Source organism: Eubalaena glacialis, chromosome 9 (assembly GCF_028564815.1).
Source record: "Eubalaena glacialis isolate mEubGla1 chromosome 9, mEubGla1.1.hap2.+ XY, whole genome shotgun sequence".
NCBI classification, from domain to species: domain Eukaryota; kingdom Metazoa; phylum Chordata; class Mammalia; order Artiodactyla; family Balaenidae; genus Eubalaena; species Eubalaena glacialis.
Genome location: NC_083724.1, coordinates 85,468,671 through 85,475,671, shown reverse-complemented (window position 1 = coordinate 85,475,671; position 7,001 = coordinate 85,468,671). Strand labels below are relative to the sequence as shown.

At 35.4% G+C, this 7,001-nt stretch overlaps 1 non-coding gene across 1 annotated transcript; it reads right to left on the bottom strand.

Annotated features, from left to right (window-relative positions):
• Positions 1-647: 647 nt before the first annotated feature.
• LOC133098434 (U6 spliceosomal RNA) lies at positions 648-750 on the bottom strand. Its single transcript, XR_009702144.1, has one exon. It is a non-coding gene; the product is annotated as a U6 spliceosomal RNA (small nuclear RNA).
• Between the last annotated feature and the right edge of the window lie 6,251 nt (positions 751-7,001).

Genomic DNA, 7,001 nt, shown 5'->3' with positions numbered 1-7,001 from the left:
CGGCCTCTCTTGTTGCGGAGCACAGGCTCCAGACGCGCAGGCTCAGTAGTTGTGGCTCACGGGCCTAGCTGCTCCGCCGCATGTGGGATCTTCCCAGACCAGGGCTCGAACCTGTGTACCCTGCATTGGCAGGCAGATTCTCAACCACTGCGCCACCAGGGAAGCCCCAGTGATGAGCATTCTTACAGCTAAATTGTTGTGCACGTCCTTAGTTATTTCTGCACACGAATTCTGTGAAGTGGAATTGCTGTTTAAAGGATATGCAGGTTTTCTTTAAGTATGTGTGTTTTTAAAATGGGACTAGGTCTTTCTGTCTTTTTCTTCTCATTGTGAAAGAAATACATGCTCACTGTAAAAAATATTCAGACACAGAAAAGCATGAAAAAGAAAGTAAAAGTCACCTGTCTTTCCATAATTCCTGTTGACATTTGGGTTCTGTGCCGACATACAGAAATATGTGCACCAATGTGAGAAGTCACGTAAACCTCCATTATTACAAAAATGGGTTCCATACTCTGCAAACTCTGTTATATACTGATATTTTAAGAAAACACATTAAAGCATGGCACACTTAGAAAAATATGCACAAAACAGAAGTGTACAGCTGGATGAATGTTCACAAATACACACCCAGATTAAGAAAAAGAAAAAATGTGGAACACTTCACCAGGTTGTATGTTATCCTTACCCAGGTGCCATGCTAACTCTGTATGATTCTAGTCTTAGTTTATGTGCTCCTGAAAGGAACACTTAAAATGTATCAGGGATACATTTTCTTGTTAACATTTGACTATAAGACATCATTGATTGTTAGTGTCCCATTGTTTTAGGTACTACAGAGAAAGAAAGAGAGAGAGAGAGAGAGAGAGAGAAAGGAAGGAAGGGAGGGAGAAAGAAGGAAGAAGAGGGAGTGAGAAAAAGGAAGAAAGCAAGCAACAGCTGCCACCTAAACTATAGCATAACACTTTGTTGATAGGACAGTCCTGTGTCATAAGCAGCTTCTTTTTTAAAAAATTGAGATATAATTGACATAAACATTATATTAGTTTTGGGTGTACAACGTAATGATTCAGTATTTGTATATTGCAAAATGATCACCACAATAAGTCTAGTTAGTATCCATCACCACACATAGCACATTTTTTTCTCGTGATGAGAACTTTTAAGATCTACTCTCTCAGCAACTTTCAAGTGTACAATACGATGTTATTAACTATAGTCACCATGCTGTGCATTACATCCCAGGACTTACTCATCTTATAACTGGAAGTTCGTACCTTTGGGCCCCCTTCCCCCACTTTGCCCACCCTCCATCCCCGTCTCTGGCAACCATCAATTTGTTTTCTGAGTCCATGAGTCTGTTTTTTGTTTGTTTGTTTGTTTTAGATTCCACCTATAAATGAGATCATACAGTATTTGTCTTTGTCTGTCTGATACAACCAGCTTCTTGATGCTTTGAAATTTCCTTCATCTATTCTGAAGTTTGCCAGTTCCTCCACCCTTCAAGCTGGATTGTACGGTGTGTGAAGGCAATCTCTTTGCATTTTCTTATCTTTAGTCACTTTGGGTATCTTCTTTCTTGGGTCCCATCAAGCACTGGTTGTTTCTTCCCCAGAAAATATGAAATTATGGTCATTCTTCTCATGAAGATTATTTGCTTCGTAATATTACATTTGTACTCTGCTTTTATGTTTCCATATCTTTCTGCATACATTATATGATTTTGTTTCAATGCTGGTTGTGGTGAAATCTTTTGAAAGACATTTTAAATAACAATTAAACTCAACATGCATAGTACCAATGAAGTGCATAACTCAATTTGAAATGACAACTATATAGAATCTTTGCTGGAGTTCATGCATGACCAAGCAGTTAGGAGGATAGCAGAACCTATGTGAAAAATGTAGATCTAAGAGTCAATGAAATATAATATATACACACCATCACTTTTCTTATAATGGAGATTTTATTGGTTTAGCGTCTGGTCTGTTCACAGATGATATAAATAATCTATACACAATTTTTATGCAAGTCCTAACAAATCTAAAAAAATGTGGTTGCAGTCCTATTCTAACAAGTTACCCAGTCACTTCAGTTAAAATTTGGAGGCAAATTGTCCTTTGGAAGAGGATATCAAGTACTCATGATAAAATATTGATAAATTGTTAGGTTAAAGTCCCACTAATTCATGATTTAATAACATACTTACAACATGCTAAAAAAAGTCCAATCTTTCACAGTGTATGATTAAAGCTGCAGGATAAACTGGGCTACTGCTACCAAAGATGTCACAGATGGCACTCAAGTCTGACCAAGAGCACCAAGATCAGGGAGCAGTTTGCTTAGAAAACTATTCTACCAAAGAGCAGCATGAAGTATAGAAGATCAGCAATGAAATGTTTGAGACATGCTAAATGCGTGATTATGACTGTGAATTGCATTTAATTATGCTTCATGTTAAAGGATATAATCCTCCCTACCCCCAGCCTATGGAATGGTAAGTTGGAGCACAAGATGTCAAAGATTTCCTTAATTCAATATTCCTTGAATTCCAGGTTGTGCAGAAAAATAAACAACAGCACCTGATTTTACCTTTTAAGAAAAAGCATTTACACTTATCTAAATAGGTAAAAAAATGCGTAATTATTTTTAGGGTGTCTAAAAAGCATGCCTTTACAAGACAGTTGAACAGTAAGGGGAGAATGGAGACCACGGACAAGAGTTGGAATAGGATATTCATCATCAGACTTGGCTTCTTTTGCTTCTGCTTCGCCACAGGGTGGACTCTCCTCTTTGTTCTGTTTTCTGCAGTTACATCTTCTTTAGTGTCTTCCTGACCCACTTCGGCCTGTTCCTCTTGCTCCTCTTTCACTTTTTTTGGTTTCCACTCTGCAGATTGATTCTTCCCTGTTGCCTTTTTGTAGCTTAGTTTCAACATTTGCAGATACAGTTTGGTGTATTTGGACCATTTCGCTCATCCCTCGGGGTTTCTTTGCTGCCCCTTGGGCTGAATTGCTCTGCCTCCTGGGCATCTTGGAGGATTGCTGCTACTCCTGTTGCTGCATTGCTGGAAACTGCATCATCGTTTTTCATGGCTGCACAATAGTCCATCTCATGGGAGTGCCGTACTTTATTTATTAATCCTGAAAATGATGGAAATTCAAGTCTTCTCTAATTTTTCACTGTTTGTAAAAGTCAAGACAGTAATTCTTTTGCTTGGATAATTATACTTTTTTGTATAACTATTACCTTGTACTACATTGGTCCCAGAAGGCCACTGGTCCTGAAAGAAGGACCAATAACCCAAATGTTATTGTGCATTTTATGGATTTTATGTGTACTTCTAAAAAGTTATTCAGATTGACAACTACTGATGGTGTCTGAGAATGTGTAATTCCTGAATCCTTGAGAATACTTTCCTGGGTAATACTTCATGTTTTACTGGCCTTATTTTATTGATTAAAAACACCTCTTCCAATATATCAACTTTTTTTCTGATTTGTATGTTGTAAATTTATTTTAGATTATCATTTACCTTTTCACTTAAAAAATTTTTTTCATAGCCTTTTTTTTGCCATTCAGAAATTCTAAATTTTTCTGAGTTCATTCTATTGATATTTTCCTAGATGGTTTTTGGATTTTATTCTCTTCTTCTGGGGCCTTCTTCTCTATGAGATAATATAAGTACTTTATTATTCTATTTATTTGTATTGTTTCAAATTTAAAAATCCAATTGTGAATTTGATTAGAGTTTCATTCCATTAGATGTTAATTTGTGGATAATTGTCATATTTACAATATAAAATCTTTTAATCTGGGCTACAGTATATCTCTCCACTTTTTGTACCTTTCAGGTACCTCAGTAAAGTTTTGTAATTCTTTTCGTATGAATCCTGTGCATTTAGTTTTGATTTTACTTTCAGTTATTTTGTCTTGGTTGCTGTGTGAAAGGAAAATATTTCCTTAATATTTCTAACAAATTAATGCTGATATGTAGAAAAAATGTAAATGAGGTGAAGAATATTCTAGCATCTCAGCAGTTGATATTAACTTTTGTTTGTATGAAGAGCTTGGTTTTACTGCAAAAAGACCGTAATAGTTGTGAAGGATAGAAATGATCATGTGGCTGACATTTAGGGTTCATGAAAATGAAAAAGAATCTTTAAAAAAAAAGAGAGTAGGTGAAGGACAAAAGAAAAGTTCTAGAATGTGGGCTCTGGAGAGCACAGCTCCTTGACCCCACTGACCCCAAATCATAGGTGTGTATTCAGGTGGAAGAAGTCAGAATTGGGCCTTTTAATTCTGGGGCCAAGAGCTGGGGTCCTGACTGCCCATGTTGGTACTGTTGGCAAGAGCCACTTAGGGAGGAATTGTCTGATGGAAATAACGTGTGCTATTTGGTGTCAACTTTTCAATTTGGCTACATGGTTAGCAAATTCTGTTCTCTTAATTAATAAAATTTAGTTTTAGGATCACAGTAAAATTGAGTGCAAAGTACAGAGAGTTCCCATATTCCCCCGTCCTTCAACTTCTCCCAATGTCAACATCCTAGCAAATTCTAGTTTTTTTCAATAATATTTGTGGCGCTAGAGGATTATTTGTTGGGAAGTGGGATTTGTAGCGGTTTGAATTTTACATCAAGCTTGGCATGAAGCAAAAGCAGAATCTGCAAATGGGTATAATTGGATATCAAGGTTTTATTTATAATGGTGTTAGAATACATATGCATTTGATGTACATGAATTCAGATGTCTGCTCTGACAGGAAAAAAAAAATGAGGAAGAGAGAAAAGCAAAGAGATAATGATGTGAATGTTAGAAAATTCCATCCCCTATTCCATCTAATAAAGTTATATACAAGAGTGAACATCACAAAGGGGATATTGGACAAATTGTCTTTGCTGTACACATGGACAAGTGGTATGTATATCTGTCTCCTTTCTGTTGAAATTTTTCAATGGTAATTTTACAATACTAGATTTTTAGTCTTTTGTTATCTAGGTGAAAAATCATCTCCAAATCATATCATCTCCAAATAATTTTTCTCCTTTCTAATTTTTGTCTCTTTTATAATATTTATAACTCACTTTCTCTTTCTTAATACATAGATTAGAAATTCCAGTTTGAATAATGGATGTGAAAGCAAGTAATCTATTCTTGTTCCTAATTTAGTTACTATGGCTATTTTTCATCATGTTAAGAATCTATTTTTCTAGTGTTGATTCATAAGGGGTTTTTTAAAAAAGAAAAATAGATTCTGAATATTATCAAGTATCTTTTCAATACTGATTGAGATGATCATATACTTTCATGCTTTGACTAATTTTATAAATTATATGCATTTTTTTTCTTAACATTTAATCATGCTTGCATTCATGGAGTAAAGCCAACTTGGTAATGATATATTACTACTTTGGACTTTTAGATTTGAATTGCTTATACTTTATTTATAATTTTCACATCTATATTCCTAAGTGAGATTGGTCTGTGTTTTTTTTTTTCTCCATCTTTGTCAGATTTTGGATTAAGTGATTTTTATCTCATCTTTTCTGTCTTGTTTCAAGTCTGTGATTTCGATATCTAAAAAATTCCTTTTAATACTATTATTATTATTTTTAAAATATAATTTTCATAAAGTTGAACATAAACATACCCTATAATTCAGCAATTCTTCTATTAGGTAGAAACTCTGTTTCAAGTCTAAGCCTATTCCAATTCAGGTCGCTATATTCCCTAACAGTGCACATGTGTATTAGGAGACATATAAAGAATGTTCATGGTACTATTGTTTATAATGGAAAAATATTGGGAAATAGTGTGATTAGTTGTAAAATGAAAAATATATTGTACAGGCAATATTACACATCATCATGAATTACTTTCAAAAACAAAATACTGTGTAAAAAACACATAAAGAACAATATGTAAAGTATAACTCAATTTACATAAAAGCTCAAAAGAAGCAAAACTAAACAATATATTGTTTGGGGATTTATCCATATGTATGTATAAAGAAATTACAAATAAAAGGAAAAAAGGCTTAATATAAAATCCAGATAGTAGAGACAAGGAGTGGGGGCTGTGAGTTGGGAGGGGCGCTCTAGGGGTTTCAAAATTACCAGTAACGTTTCTTTCTTAAGTTAGATTGTGGATAAATGGGTGTTTATTTTATTGTTATTGATTATGAACTGTCCATTTACATATATATACACCCTTTTGTATATCTCACAGTATTAGTTTCCCAGGGCTACTACAACAAATTGTCACAAAGGAGGCATCTTAAACCAACAGAAATTTATTCTCTGTTGTCTGAAATTTAGTTCTGGCAACTAAATCAAGGTGTCAGCAGGGCCAGGTTTCTTCTGATGGCTCTAGGGAAGAAGCCTTCCTTGCCTCGTCTTAGCTTCTAGTGGCTCCCAGCTATCCTTGGCTTGTAGGTGCATCCCTCCAATCTCTGCCCTCATCTTCACATGGCCTTCTTCCCTGTGTGGGTCTCTGTGTGTCTCTTTTTCCTTTAAGGACACCACCATATAAGGCCTTCCTATAAGGCCCACCCTAATCCAGTATGACTTCATCTTAATTTAACTAATTACATCTGCCAAGATCCTATTTCCAAGGTGACCAGTTCTGAGGTCCTGGGTGGACGTGAGTTTTGGGGGAACACTATTTAACATACTACCCTTTTGTATTTCATTTTTTAAGGAAATAAAAAAATTTTTTAAAAGCAGAGTAGTATAGGGCTACGAGTTTTGGGAATAACTTTGCATCTTAAGTTGAGTGTTTCTCATTCTTTTTAAAAAATAAATATAATGGATTTTAGCTCTTAAAAAAAGTGTGTTTTTCCTCTGCAACCTGAGTTTACTGTTTCCATTTTCTCCAGTCACGCTACGTTGCTTCCTAGGCTCCATGTTGCTTTTTCCTATTTATTGACATTGAAGCAGTGGAGGGCTAGTCAGGCTTGGTTCACCTGGCTAGGGACAGGGGTTGGCCTCAGTCCCCCTC